This window comes from Camellia sinensis, chromosome 13, assembly GCF_055761805.1.
Source record: "Camellia sinensis isolate YWXY chromosome 13, ASM5576180v1, whole genome shotgun sequence".
In the NCBI taxonomy this organism is placed as follows: Eukaryota; Viridiplantae; Streptophyta; class Magnoliopsida; order Ericales; family Theaceae; genus Camellia; species Camellia sinensis.
Genome location: NC_138973.1, coordinates 81,040,437 through 81,055,323, shown reverse-complemented (window position 1 = coordinate 81,055,323; position 14,887 = coordinate 81,040,437). Strand labels below are relative to the sequence as shown.

Sequence of the window (14,887 nt, the reverse complement as noted above, 5' to 3'; positions counted from 1 at the left end):
AGATTCAGATCGGTCTCCACCATCTGCACCATCGTCTCCATCATCATCTACACCATTGTCTCCTAAGGTGAGCTCCACTGTCTCTCTCTTTCTCTCTCTCTGAAGCTCTTCCTTCCCGTCTCTCTCTGTGTTTCAGTGATTGATGAGTTGTATATTCTCTAGTTCGCCCCCAATCCAAGATTGATCCATATGAGGTTAGGGCCCGTGCTAAACAGGTTGTGCAAGATCAGCGCCGTCTGAGGGTTGGTCTTCCAATCTCAGTTTCATCGATTCTTTTCTCTCCTCTCTCTCTCTCTGTCTCCCTCTCTCTCGATCTCTCAATCTCTCTCGATCTCGTCTCTCTCGCACAATCTCATTATCTGCGTACACATTATCTGTAAATTATATTGGTACAGATTATCTCGTACACATTAGCTTCGATTTCCTTTCGAGTAGGCTTTGATCGCACAATCTCAGGCATTTGGATTTGTTCTGCTCTTATTGTGACAACTCCTTTGTTCAAATGCATAATACATAACATATATTGTTTGTTCAAATGCATAATGCATACATAGATATATATACCCCTTTGTCACAGTGCTGTTCAATTCATGGCTGTTATTGTGGTTGATACTGCTATTTATTGTTTGGCTCGATGAATTTTACTTTGGTTTTTCTTCCCATTTGGTCGTCATGGACAAAGAAAAATTTTCGATGCTACTATTATTTTCTGGAAGCAATCTATTAACTGCACAGATTCATAATTAAGAATTTAGTTTGCCAATGTTACCCCAAAAGTTGTGTGAGTTAATGCCTACTAGCTTTATTTGAACTACCTAATAGTTAATAGGATTTAAAGTATGAGGTCCAATGTTTGGTCTAGGAAGAGCTATAAATTGAGTTATATTTTGCATTGTGCTTATCAAGAGGGAAAAGAAAAAACATTTTATGAGATTGTTCTCAAACCAGTATTGCATAGTTTCTTATTGGAACTTTAATGTGCAAGTTTTGGTGTTTCTTGATCTGCAAAAGATGATTGAGCTATAATTTTTGCTTAATCATTGCCATTTCAGGTGGAAATAGTGCTACTGGAGCAATTGCTGGAGGTGTAGCTGCTGGTGCTGCCTTTATGAATAGCTTTCTTAAGATCACCACTTCCTCAACCAATGGTGGCTGGTGGGGATCAAGCTTGTTAGTTTGAATTCTCTAGTATCCTTGAATTTTTTGTGCTGATAAGTCCATTTTTTATGATGTTAAGCACTGGAAAATACTATCACACCATTCTCGTTCATCTTATATGGTCTTCACTTTGTATTCCACTTGATACAGTGAAGAGCACCTAACCACCTTGGAGAGGGGACTTGCTTAGGTGCAGGGTTGGATGCTTGTTCAGTTTAATGGCGAGGGATATAGCATAAGTTTTTTGTGTCATGTTTGAGGCGCATGTTAAGCAACTGCTTATGATTTGTGTTCCATCTCTTGAATCAGAACTGATCTTGTGGCTGCCATGTCTGTTACGTGATGCTGATTTTTTTTCTGTGAATTAGGCACATCCGTGAATTAGTTTTTTGTGTCATGTTAAGAAACTGCTTATGATTTGTGTTCCTTTATCAGGCACCTCTTCTGGAGGTATGTATACTAATTATGAAAATAAGAAAAATATTATTTATACTGCCATTTGCACACTTAGATTTGTGCAAGTGCAAATTCAATATTGCAGTGAGTTTATGAGCTTTCAATTAGAGCAAAAAATTGATAGAAAATTCATTCAAATAGAATCATCATTCAACATTGTAAGGGAATGGTCATTCTAATGGGATGCTAAGTAATGATTATTCCAATCCATTCTACCTTCATATTCTATTCTTAAGCTACTATTGAAACTAATAGTTTCAATTGATCAAATGCTTTTGTAGTTTGTGATATTAGTTGAAAAGTCCCCATTAACAACTGAGATTCGGATTGCAGGCCCATTGGCTATGCTGCTATTTGCATCAGTAACCTTTGTTTCTGCCTTCTCTCTGTGCCACTGTTACAGATCACCCGGTCCAGGGCCCAAGAGAAATCCCTCCTACCTAGAAGCTGTTCGGACAATTTTAGGTAAGAGTTCTAAGTTAGTTAAAATAAACGATCATCACATCATATCCCTTTTTAAGGAAAGCAATTCTCTTGATATTCCATTTTTCAGCAACAACTCAAATCTTTATTTTATGAAAAGTTGGTGATTAGTGTATTATTTTACTCATTGATAGGCAATTCTTCAGAAATTAATTGATCGCGAAGGTTGAAACAGCTGAAGGGATTCATTGATGGTGTTACTAGCCCGACCAGGCATTGGCTCCTGCCTCAAATTTGTCAAATTTGTTTGGGAGACTCCAAGAGCAGAGATGGTCTAACCAATGGCTTCTGGTGCTGACCTAAATACCATCCTAAATGAGGGAGATTCTCTTAACTGCTAACATTTGTAATGTTTTTCATTTCATTCTTTTTGTCCATTTATTGAAGTTTCACACAAGCTCCAACAGTTGGGTTGGATTCCTGAGCTTATTTTGTCCAGGTTAGGATTCTCTAGAAATACTTGCATAGTACAGATGACCCCATAAGGCTAGATTGACTTGTGTACAATGAGTGAATAGTGCATCATTGGATCGAAAATTCTCTACTCGTGTCTTGGTGTAGTGATGCAGTGCGAACAAAGGAAACACTTAAAACTATGCAAGAGCAAGTGAGAGGATTTTTGGAAGCTGAGGTACATTTCATTTCACGCTTTTATTCAATTGCAGCAATGGATGGACACACACACAGCTGAGCACCTTCAACATGCCATCTGTAAATTTTCAAGGGACGAGATACTTACAGTTATGTGAGTTCTGCTGACTGTAACAGCTTGTTTGGAGTTCCATTTAATAGGTGAGGTATTTGTGTGTATTAAGGGTGCATCTTAATGGCAAATGGAAAAGAAACTCTGGGTGTGTTTTACATAGTATGTCAAATGAATTCACTAAACTTGTATAGTTTTTGTAATTAGTCTAATTAGCTGTGATTTTAAATTTTTATTTAAATTGACATTTCCATATATGGTTTGATTTTTTCAATAGCAACAATCATCTCCATGGGACCTCTGATGACCCTTGTCATGTCTTGACAATAGATGTCTTTTCAATAACAATCTAATTTATTTAGTTTTAGAATGTACTTGTGCAGGAAGCAAGTAAGACTATACAGGTGTAGATACTTATTCTCACTTGTTTTTTCCTTTGTTTTTTCTTATCTCTGTCTTATTAGTTTTTTTTTCTCACATAATTTATATAAGAATATATAAAAAAGTTCATTAAGAATTTTGACAGAAAGTTAAATGTGCAGGTGTATGGGACATAACAGAGGATGGGAGGAGGCAGCCTCAATGTTCTCAGGCACCTCCATAGAGCTGAAGACTTGCAATGCTGCTTTGCTTGAAGCTACTGGGAAATCGTGGGAAGATTGGGTAGGGAAATCTCACTGTTGTATACCTAAGCACACAGTTATTACTAGAGATGGTTTATTGATGAGAATGAAGACTGCTCAGTGGAAGAAGGTTATTGATCTAAATCTCACTGGTGTATACCTATGCACACAGGCATGTAGATTTTAAGCTCAGTTTTGGCAGTCATAGCTTTCCTCTTAGTTGGATCTAAGCAGCTTTTTTACTATTCTTTGCAGGCTGCAGCCAAAATTATGATGAAAAAGAAAAAGGTATTCCTTTCTCAGAGGCTCAATTTTATTTATATTAAAAATGGATTCAAGTATTAGAGCAGTGAAGCATTGGTGCAGACAGATCTTGAAAGGTCTTCTCTATTTCCATAGCCATGACCCACCAGTCATCCACAGAGATCTCAAGTATGACAACATTTTTATCAATGGCAACCAAGGAGAAGTTGAATATCTTTTAATACCTGTCAAAATTGCTGATACTTACTATTTTGCATGTTAAATAAGAAAATTTACATGCTTGTGCAGTCATACTTTGGTGCAAATGTTTTACATCCCCGAACCATCATTCCAGTGATGCAATATGACATTCCAATTGTTATAAGAAATGTCTTCATTTTGGGGTACCATGAAGCTAATTACTGCTGATGAACTGATGGATGATGGAGAGTATGAGGAAATTTTAGAGGACATGAGGGAAGAAGGGGAGAAATTTGGTGAGTGTTTCATCCCATAATAGTTGCTGTTGTGTTTTAAATTTGTGTGTACACTCTAATGTATGCCTTCCATTAAACAATCATCTCTATGAATTAAAAAGAAATAAAATGATTTGGACATGTGTTATACAAAAGTGCTTAGACAAGGACCTGATTACACCATCTTGTTATGTAGACATTGCATTCATAGCAAAAGATGTGAGTCCACATCCCACTAGTCATAATATTATTTAAAAATCAGAACATATTATTTAAATGTTCTTTCATATTTGGATTGCTTTCTTCAGGCAATAAGAGCAATATAGAGGCATAAAATGTGAATGAAGAAGGAAGAGTGCTTCCAGATTGCAGAAATGCATCAAACCCTTATCATCAATGTAGTGACTATTGCTTTAGAGTAATTGCTGAAGCTAAGGCACTGATGGATAAAAATGAACTAGGTAACTTACTGCTCTTTTTTTTCTTTTTTGCTTTTGTACATGGGTGGGTGCTCTCTTGTTGCCTTCTTTAATCAATATTAATTTTTAAGTTTACTGAAGAAAGGTTGCTTTAGTTTCCTATTTGCTACAAACTTTTGTTACCATATCTTCTTGGAAGAGAACTTTTTAGTTGGTTGGATAAAATGAAAGAATAATTGTTGTTGCATGGTCAAATAAACAGCATAATACAGTGTTGAATTATTGGTATAGTACATATCTTAGTATATGTCTGCATTCTCATGGGTTCAAGCTATTTTACATATATTGTGCTTGGAAGGCTGGAAATAGATATTTTGTTGAAAACTTCTTTAATTCTCCAATATAAAGATAAGCTTAAGTTACCTTCTTCTTTTTTTCCCCACCTTCTTTGAACCATTCAACATTGACATTTGATACCTTATATGTATGTACTGAAATACATTGCCTTGCTTGAACAATTTTTAATCAGAAAAACATTGTACAATGCATACAAGAAATGGTCAAAGAACATTGAGATTGACATCGAAGAGTACAATAAAATGAAAGAAGCTGATCCAGAATTCTACAGAGAAGCTTCAAGCCTCCAATATGGAAAGGTAAGTGTTTTAATTAAGGAAATTATGTGTTTTAAAATGACCGTAATGAACATTTCAATAAGAAGATTGAGTGAGCCTTTGGGAGATACACGCTGGAGATGAAGAATAACCTTGACAGAGGAACTGCTTTATCCAAGTTTAACTCTATGGTTAGGAATGATGAGTGAACTAAATTAAAAAGCTGAATCTAGGAAACAATAGAAACTAATTTTGATTTTCTATTGTGCTCAATTGTGCTCCTATGTTTATTATCATCACAATTTGTTGATTCCTGTTGCTTTTAGGGCTTAATTTGTCAGCCTTTTTGTTTTTTTGTTTTTTGCAGGTTTACACTTCTGTAACCAAGCATTACATTCTAAAAGGGGAGAAACAGCTGCTACTCCCAAAATTCTTCTTCCATTTTTAAAAGGAACAACGGAGAAGCCAATCACAGCCACAATCTGATATTTTCTTTCTGGTGAGTGCAGATGGTTGTTGTATTGCTGGTGTCACATATAATGTTGTTCAGATGGCATTTTTGTCATCGCTTAACCAAATTGTGAGTATTGAATGGGAGTCAATGTCTGGGGAATTCATGCCTGAATTCTTTAAGCTGGTGTTGGGAACCCTTTCTCTGCCTATCAACTTTCCCGGAACAAATTACCACCGCGGTTTCCAAGTAAACAACTTATTTCTTAAGTACATGTTGCTTTTAAGTCAAGTAAACTAATGATATCTAAAGTATCCGATATGTTACAGTTTAATCATCAATTTTTAAAATTTGTGCTTTAGTCTAAATTAATAACAAGAGGAGGGATATTTGGCTCTCGGTTGGTTCATTTCAAAACAAACCAACAACTAACATGAAGGCGTAAATTTGGAAGCGATGTTTTACAGTTTTAAATATTTCTGTATGTATGTTTTGTCTAACTGAGATGTCTCACAGGCAAGAAAACATTGTTAGCATGCTGAGACAACTCGTAGAGGAAAAGAAGAGCTTGCCAAGAAACCAAACATGACATGCTTGGTCTAATGAATGGGGGTGAAGAAAACAGAAATAATCTAACAGATGAAGAGAAAATTGATCAAATGATAGCAATTTTGTATTCTGGATATGAGACTGTTATGTAACCAAGTATTCTTAAATATTAATGGTGTATTTTCACACCCTACTGCTATGTAATATTTGTGGATATGTTATTTTGTGGGTAATGGTGATTGGTGAATGGGAAAGTGAATTGATGATGCATTTTGCTATTTGAATGTAAGTTATTATTTCATATTAGTGTTATTCAGTTTTATTATATGTATTTTTTTAGTTTAATCACAGAAATTAGCACAATTTCAAAAAAAAAAAAAAGGAGATATCACGGCGTTTTTTTAAAAACGCCACTTAAACTCTAAATATTAACGGTTAGATTTTTAAAAAAGATATGACGGCGTTTAAAAAATGTGGCTAAATATCATAATGACGTCATGATATTGTCAAGTAAGACATTTGGCGGCGTTTTTAAAAACGCCGCCTATACTAATATAACGACGTTTTTAAAACGTCATAAAGTTATAGCGACGGCCGCGTCCTCGGCGCTTGGTGCAAAGCGTCGCAAAAATAATTAGCGGCGTTTTTAACACTTATAGCGGCGTTTTTGAAACGCCGCTAAAAGCCAAATTTCCTGCAGTGATAACATCTAATAGCCATTGTGAAACCGCTGTAACATAATCATACCTTTAGATAGAGTTTAATGCAGAAATAAACAACAAATTAGTGATGAGTGTGGAGTGGGCCCAAAAAAAATAAAATAAAATAAAAAACTCACAAATCTCTATTTCCTTTTACCTTTTACTAATTGCAAAAGTAACGTTGCAAAATTACAATGGTCTCATACATCAACTTGCATTACAACACATATTAATACTATTAAAAACTAACAATTTAAATACTAGTGATCATCAGTTCATATAACAAAAATATAATGCGTACAAATATATTGAAAGTTATAATGAAGGAATACAACAAGCACTACAAAATTTTCGATTTTGCCGTCACAAAGACTCATTATGCCGTCTCAAAAAACTTTTAGCGAGGGCAAACGGGGGGTCACAATAGAGGGCGTTGCAAAAATTATTTCGCAGCATATGTTACTATTTGCGACGGTATTTTACTGTCACCAATAATGTGTAAAAATAGAGACCTTTTTGCAACGACACTGTTTTACCGTCGCCAAAAGTATTATTTGAGACGGTAGAAATTGCTGTTGCAAATTGTTTTTTTTTTCTTTCTGTGACGACATTGATTATGTCGCAAAAAAGGTTTTTCATTTTTTGCGACGGTGTGGTGCTGTTGCAAAAAATGCAATATTTATTAAAAATTATAAAATACCTGTTTTTTGCGACGTTTAGTACCGTCGCAAAAAAAAAAAAAAAAAAAAACTAACAAACCTGCTGTAAATTAATTAAAAATATTAAAATTACCTGTATTCAATGAAAAACAATTTAAAAAAAAACCAATAATTGCATAATAATATAAAAATTCCTGTATAAAAATAATAATTTCTCGATAATAAACATATTCTTGCATTCATAATTATACATCAACAAAATTAACCCACTACATAATGTTCCATAATACATATATAAATGTTTAAATACATAATGCTATTCATAATTCAAAATAACATAAATCAAAATTAAAAGTTTTCCTTAACATTCTCCGTGGTACAAAAATAAAAATTAGTGGCATTCTTCACAGGCATGAAATCCACAAGAAGCAAACTCCTACTCTGGAAATATCTAGAAAAAAAAATAAAAATAATTAATGACAATATAATTATGTGTTAATATGTTAATTACAAAAAAAAAACATAAAAATTTAACTGATATACAATTAGAAAGATAATTAAGTAAATAATTGTGCCTAGACCGAAATCTGACTCTAACTCCCAAACTGGGAACCCGATTTGAATCCCGTCTTCTCCCACAAGTCTCTCGTGCCAAGGCGGTCGTGTGTGCCAAGTTTCGTGCTAATCCGACGCCATTTGGTGATTTTGGGGCGTTAACACGTTGAATTCTAAGTTTTAAAAAAAACTAGTTTACCTGAAGTGAAATCTGGCTCTAACTCCCAAAACGGGAACCCGATTCGAGTCTCGTCTTCTCCCACAAGTCTCATGTGCCAAAGTGGTCATTTGTACCAAGTTTCGTGCTAATCCAACGCCATTTGATGATTTTGGGGTGTCAACAACTCAAATTCTAAGTTTTTTAAAGAACTAGTTTGCCTAGAGTGAAATCCGACTCAAACTCCCAAACTGGGAACCCGATTTGAGTCTCGTCTTCTCCCACAAGTCTCTCATGCTAAGGCAGTCGTGTGTGCCAAGTTTCGTGCTACTCCGACGCCGTTTGGTGATTTTGGGGCATTAACACCTCAAATTCTAAGTTTCTTAAGAAACTAGTTTGTTTCTCAAGAGTGAAATTCGGCTCTAACTCCCAAACTGGGAACCTGATTTGAGTCCCGTCTTCTCCCACAAGTCTCTCATGCCTAGGCAGTCGTGTGTACCAAGTTTCATGCCATCCCAACGCCGTTTGGTGATTTTGGGGCGTTAACACCTCGAATTCTAAGTTTCTTAAGAAACTAGTTTGCCTAGAGTGAAATCCAGCCCTAACTCTTAAATCGGGAGCCCAATTCGAGTCCCATTTTCTTTCACAAGTCTCTCATGCCTAGGCGGTCGTGTGTGCCAAGTTTCATGCTACTCCGACGCCGTTTGGTGATTTTGGGGCAATAACACCTCAAATTTTAAGTTTCTTAAGAAACTAGTTTGTTTCTTAAGAGTGAAATCCGGCTCTAACTCCCAAACCGGGAACCTGATTTGAGTCTCGTCTTCTCCCACAAGTCTCTCGTGCCTAGGCAGTCGTGTGTGCCAAGTTTCATGCTACTCCGACGCCGTTTGGTGATTTTGGGGCATTAACACCTCAAATTCTAAGTTTCTTAAGAAACTAGTTTGTTTCTTAAGAGTGAAATCCGGCTCTAACTCCCAAACCGGGAACCCGATTCGAGTCTCATCGTCTCCCACAAGTCTCTCGTGCCTAGGCGGTCATGTGTGCCAAGTTTCGTGCTACTCCAATACCGTTTGGTGATTTTGGAGCATTAACACCTCAAATTCTAAATTTCTTAAGAAAGTAGTTTGTTTCTTAAGAGTGAAATCCGGCTAACTCCCAAACCGGGAACTTGATTTACGTTCTGTTTTCTCCCACAAGTCTCACGTGCGTAGGCGGTTGTGTGTACCAAGTTTCGTGCTACTCCGACGCCGTTTGGTGATTTTGGGGTGTTAACACCTCGAATTCTAAATTTCTTAAGAAACTAGTTTGCCTAGAGTGAAATTCGACCGTAACTCCCAAACTGGGAATTCGATTTGAGTCCTGTCTTCTCCCCAAGAAGGTCGTGTGTGCCAAGTTTCGTGCTACTCCGACACCGTTTGGTGATTTTGGGGCATTAACACCTCAAATTCTAAGTTTATAAAGAAACTAGCTTGTTTCTTAAGAGTGAAATCTGGCTCTAACTCCCAAACCGAGAACCTGATTTGAGTCTCGTCTTCTCCCACAAGTCTCTCGTGCCTAGGTGGTTGTGTGTGCCAAGTTTCGTGCTACTCTGATGCTGTTTGGTGATTTTGGGGTGTTAACACCTCGAATTCTAAGTTTTTTAAGAAATTAGTTTGCCTAGAGTGAAATCTGGCCCTAATTTCCAAACCGGGAACCCAATTCGAGTCCTGTCTTCTGCCACAAGTGTCTCATGCCTAGGTGGTCGTGTGTGCCAAGTTTCGTGCTACTTTGACGCCGTTTGGTGATTTTGGGTCATTAACATCTAAAATTCTAAGTTTCTTAAGAAACTAGTTTGTTTGTTAAGAGTGAAATGCGGCTCTAACTCCCAACCCGGGAACCTGATTTGAGTCCCGTCTTCTCCCACAAGTTTCTCGTGCCTAGGCAGTCGTGTGTGCCAAGTTTCGTGGTACTCCGATGTCATTTGGTGATTTTGAGGCGTTAACACCTCGAATTCTAAGTTTCTTAAGAAACTAGTTTGCCTAGAGTGAAATCCGACCCTAACTCCCAAATCGGGAACCCAATTTCAGTCCCGTCTTCTCCCATAAGTCTCTCGTGCCTAGGTGGTCGTGTGTGCCAAGTGTCGTGCTAATCCGGTGTCGTTTGGTGATTTTGGGGTGTCAACACCTCGAATTCTAAGTTTCTTAAGGAACTAGTTTGCCTAGAGTGAAATCCGGTTCTAACTCCCAAACCGGGAACCCGATTCGAGTGCTGTCTTCTCCCACACCTAGGCGGTCGTGTGTGCCAAGTTTTGTGCTACTCCGACACCGTTTGTTGATTTTGGGGCATTAACACCTCAAAGTCTAAGTTTCTTAAAAAACTAGTTTGTTTCTTAAGAGTGAAATCCGGCTCCAACTCCCAAACCGGGAACCCGATTCGAGTCCCGTCTTCTCCCACAAGTCTCTCGTGCCTAGGCAGTCGTATGTGCCAAGTTTTGTGCTACTCCGACGCCGTTTGGTATTTTGGGGCGTTAACACCTCAAATTCTAAGTTTTTTAAGAAACTAATTTGTCTAGAGTGAAATCTGGCTCTAACTCCCAAACTGGGAACCCTATTCGAGTCTAATATATTTAAACAAAAGCATCCAAGCAAAAGAAAATCTACAATAACCATCAGATTATAGAGAAAAAATTAGCTCAAACTTATTATTGTAATTCGTATTAACAAAATAGTTGTTGATATTTAAATAAAAATAATGTGCACTTGACACCAAACTCTGTTATTTATTCATATTTAATATATACATTATAACTATGCACCAAAAAAAAAAAGGCTTACAACATAATATTTTATATGAATTTATGTAAACACTTCCATAGGTACTCTCAAGCTTAGACTCTTCTACGTACCCCCATTTCCACTTTGAGCAACTAAGATTTCGATATAATCCAACCTTATTATGGAAGCTTGAGATTTATTAGAACTTAATCTATAATATGCGTATTACAAAAAATGATTGATTTTGATGAGTTTCAATCAGTTTAACATGTTTTTAACTTCAAAAGGGAAATTCACACAATAATAAAAATAGATTGATAAAACAACACTCACAGGGAACTGAGACTGCCCAAACCGTCCAACAAATGTGCGAGGATTAAGAAGCTTGTTTCAAGGATGATCCAAATTTAGTTTAACGACAACAGCAAGAATCTGACACTACAAGCAAATAATAAACTCAACAATCATAAGAATCAAAACAGCACTCTTAAAAGAGTCATATTCAATATTTCAATATAATAATGTTATTGAACCACTTGCCTTGGAAATGCCCCCCTACGCTACTACAATCAAGTGATCACCCAAATGATGCAAAGATTAACATGATGTGTGCTTATATATATGTGCTTGTTGGATAATATAAAGGAGAAAAGGAGATATAGATATACCTTTTGATGGTGCAAAAGCAACTTTAAGGCAAGGAGCTAGTCTAAGAAATCTATCTTTATTAAAGTAAATTTGTTTTGAGCTGGTATTAGCTTATAAGACGTCAGATAAAGTCTGAAATGGCATGGAAAAATAGAAATCAAACAATTTCTTATATAATGTACCAATCTACAAAAAGTATGCCTGCTGTAGACGTGCCCCGCGCCGCGAGGGCGCGACTCTCGTTTTGTTCTCTAGGCTACTACAGTTCGGACTCAATGTCACGGTTCTGAATCTAATCTCACAAAATGCAATGCAAGATCGATAAATCACCAAAGAGTCCAAATTCGGCAAATTATTTTGAAAATTGATTTTTATAAAGAAGTGCCAAACATGGACTACTTTTCAAGATACAGAGTCGCCACCTAAATATTTTATTTTGGGGGAAATTTAGGAAACCCTGACTCGTACCTAAGGCCACATGTCCGTCATCACCAAAGTTGCCTTGGCTCGAAAACTTGGGTACAAGAGGGGAAGGTCATGCAATAAACACCCCCGCTCGCCCGATCAAAGATCAGCCTGTACTAAGCATGATATTTTGTTTTTGAAAACACATGTGCTCTTATTCCGGTTAATTAGCTAATCTTACTACGTGATGCGTACAACATACAACTATAGACTAGATCGCCTAATTTGGAACAAAACATTGCATGTTCGTTTGTGAAAATGATTTGGAGTTTGCTACTCACAAGTAGGCTAAATCGGGGATTTAATGAATTGTTCCAATACAAGTAATCCAACCTTCACCCACAGGCATTCAGGCAGTTATATCAAATAAGCAGTTAGCCTCATGGCAAGCATGCTTTCATGGCAGCATTTACACACATGCAGTATGCTAAAGCGTAAACACTCACAATGTACTCCGAGCCAAAATAGAGAACTAGTTAGAAATCATGCATGACCCTAGTTCATGTTAAGATGGCTAATGCAACACATGAAAAATACAGTTAAGATAGGCTCGGCTATCCTAAGGTGACATGTGAAATGCAGCTTGGTACATGTATTCAAATTGGAATTGAAATACAATGCAATTGGTATAATGCGTTGAGCCCGGTGCATGCAATACAGATGAATGGATGCATGCATGCAAAGCATAAGGTATGCTAATCGAAATATGCCCTAAAACTAACCATCGTAAGCGGTTAAGTAAAAGGAAGAAAGAAATAGGGGTTGGAAGACATGCATCACATACACGCACGCTTATTACAACAATTGGCCCTCTTGATGGAGGGTCCGAATAATAAATCTAACTAGCTAATCTAAGCTAATTAAGCTAATTAAGCTAATTATTACATCACAAAACTAATCAACTAATCCTAGTTAACTAGTTAAGATATTACAACACAAATCGAATAGCTAAGCGCATTAACTAATTAAGTACAAACCAAAGCATAAACTAGCTAAGCAAATTAGCTAAGTAAAGCAGCAAAACAATGCCCTCAGAGGAAGAAGAATGCATGCATGCCCGGTCGCCTCGTTCGGAAATCCGTCGCAATGCCCCAACTTGCCTCTGTTTGCAACTGTTCTCAAAAACTTGCACCAAGCTCCAGAAAGCTTCCAACTCACCTTGGGGACCTGTGGGAGGGCGGCCGATCAGTTGTTGATGTGGGAGACCACCTGCCGACCACTTTTTGTTGTTGCAAACCAAAAAAAGTGGTCGGCCAACTACTTTTTTTGGCTGGCTGACCAGTTGTTGCTGCATTCCTCCAGTTTGCTGCAACAGAGAGCAAGAAAGGGCATGGCAATGTATTTGCAAGGTATGTGTGCACAACCACCCTCCCTATCATTTCATAAGCTCAAGGGAGTGTGGTTCTCGACCCTCGGGCCACCAATCGTGCATTTCGATGCATGATGGCCAAGAGGCGAAGTTGCACAATTCAATATGAAACAAATGCACAAATAAACACATAAATGCCTAGAACTCTATCATGTATGATCAAGTGCGTCGGCGATCGAGAATTGGGGCACTTTTGATCACTTCAAGTATGAAACGTCCCTCATTTCTCGTGTTTGGACTAACACCTATTCCAATCACAATGCAACACATAACATGGCATGCACAATGCTATGCAACATGGAGCATGCAAAAATGCAATGCAACACAAGCATGCAAATATGCAATATGACTTACGCATGCAAACATGCAATGCAACATGAACAGCCTAACAAGGCTAATGGCATGCATACAAAATGCAATGTAATATAAGCGTACACAATGCAAAGAATATGGCATATACAACGCGATGAATCAACATGCAAACAACATGGCATACTTAATGCGATGAACTACATGGCATAAACAATGCTAAATGGACTTAAACCAAAAAGTGGACAAACCTCAGCCATGCCCAAATCAGTGGCCATAACACCAAAACAAAGGCACAAAAGGGCAAGGCAAACATGCACATGCCTTGGCTTATCAAGTAGGCCTAAGAGCACAACCTTCAAGGGTGCACAAGGAGTGATAAACATGGAAGTGTGACAACACCAAATGCACTGAAATAAGGTATGAAATGATGCCAAATCATTTAAACAACACAAGTATAGCATGCAAAGGTCCTTAAGCATTAAAGCTAGCAAACAGGACTACTCTAGAGACATGCAATACATGGCACAAAGGCATGAACCAACCATGAACAGAGCCTAATTAGGTCTAAACAAGGACCAAATCATGCTAAGATGGGGGCTCAAGGGCCTAGACAAGATGGCATACACACTAGGCCAAAAACAAGGCAATAAATGTACAACCCTTAGAGGCACTCAAAGGGTGAATGAAGTGAGAACATGACAGTGCTACATGCTCTGAGATGAAGTATTAAATGATGCCAAATCATCCAAATAGCTCAAAGATAGCATGCATGAGTCATCGAAACACAAAGCTAGTAAGGCCAATCGCACTACAGCTATACAAAGCATGAAGCATATGGTCAAGGCTACCCAAAACAGTCCTAGAACATGCCAACATGAGTCTAAAATATGCATGGAAGGAATCCAAAATAAGCTAGCATGATGGGCATAAAGCATGATGAATGCAAGGCGAATAAGGTGGATTACCCTACACCTACCAGGACCAAGCATGAGATGACTTAACCAATAAAAATCAGAGTTATATCATGGCAAAATAACCCCAAAAACACATTGAAATGATGGCTCGCAAGCTTAGGCATGAAGGTATACGCAAT

At 37.5% G+C, this 14,887-nt stretch overlaps 1 long non-coding RNA gene across 1 annotated transcript; it reads left to right on the top strand.

Moving 5' to 3' along the window:
- Window positions 1–4,000: 4,000 nt before the first annotated feature.
- On the top strand, window positions 4,001–5,743 carry LOC145805865 (uncharacterized). The gene is made up of 3 exons (XR_014348035.1): window positions 4,001–4,163; window positions 4,451–4,603; window positions 5,543–5,743. It is a non-coding gene; the product is annotated as an uncharacterized LOC145805865 (long non-coding RNA).
- Window positions 5,744–14,887: the final 9,144 nt, after the last annotated feature.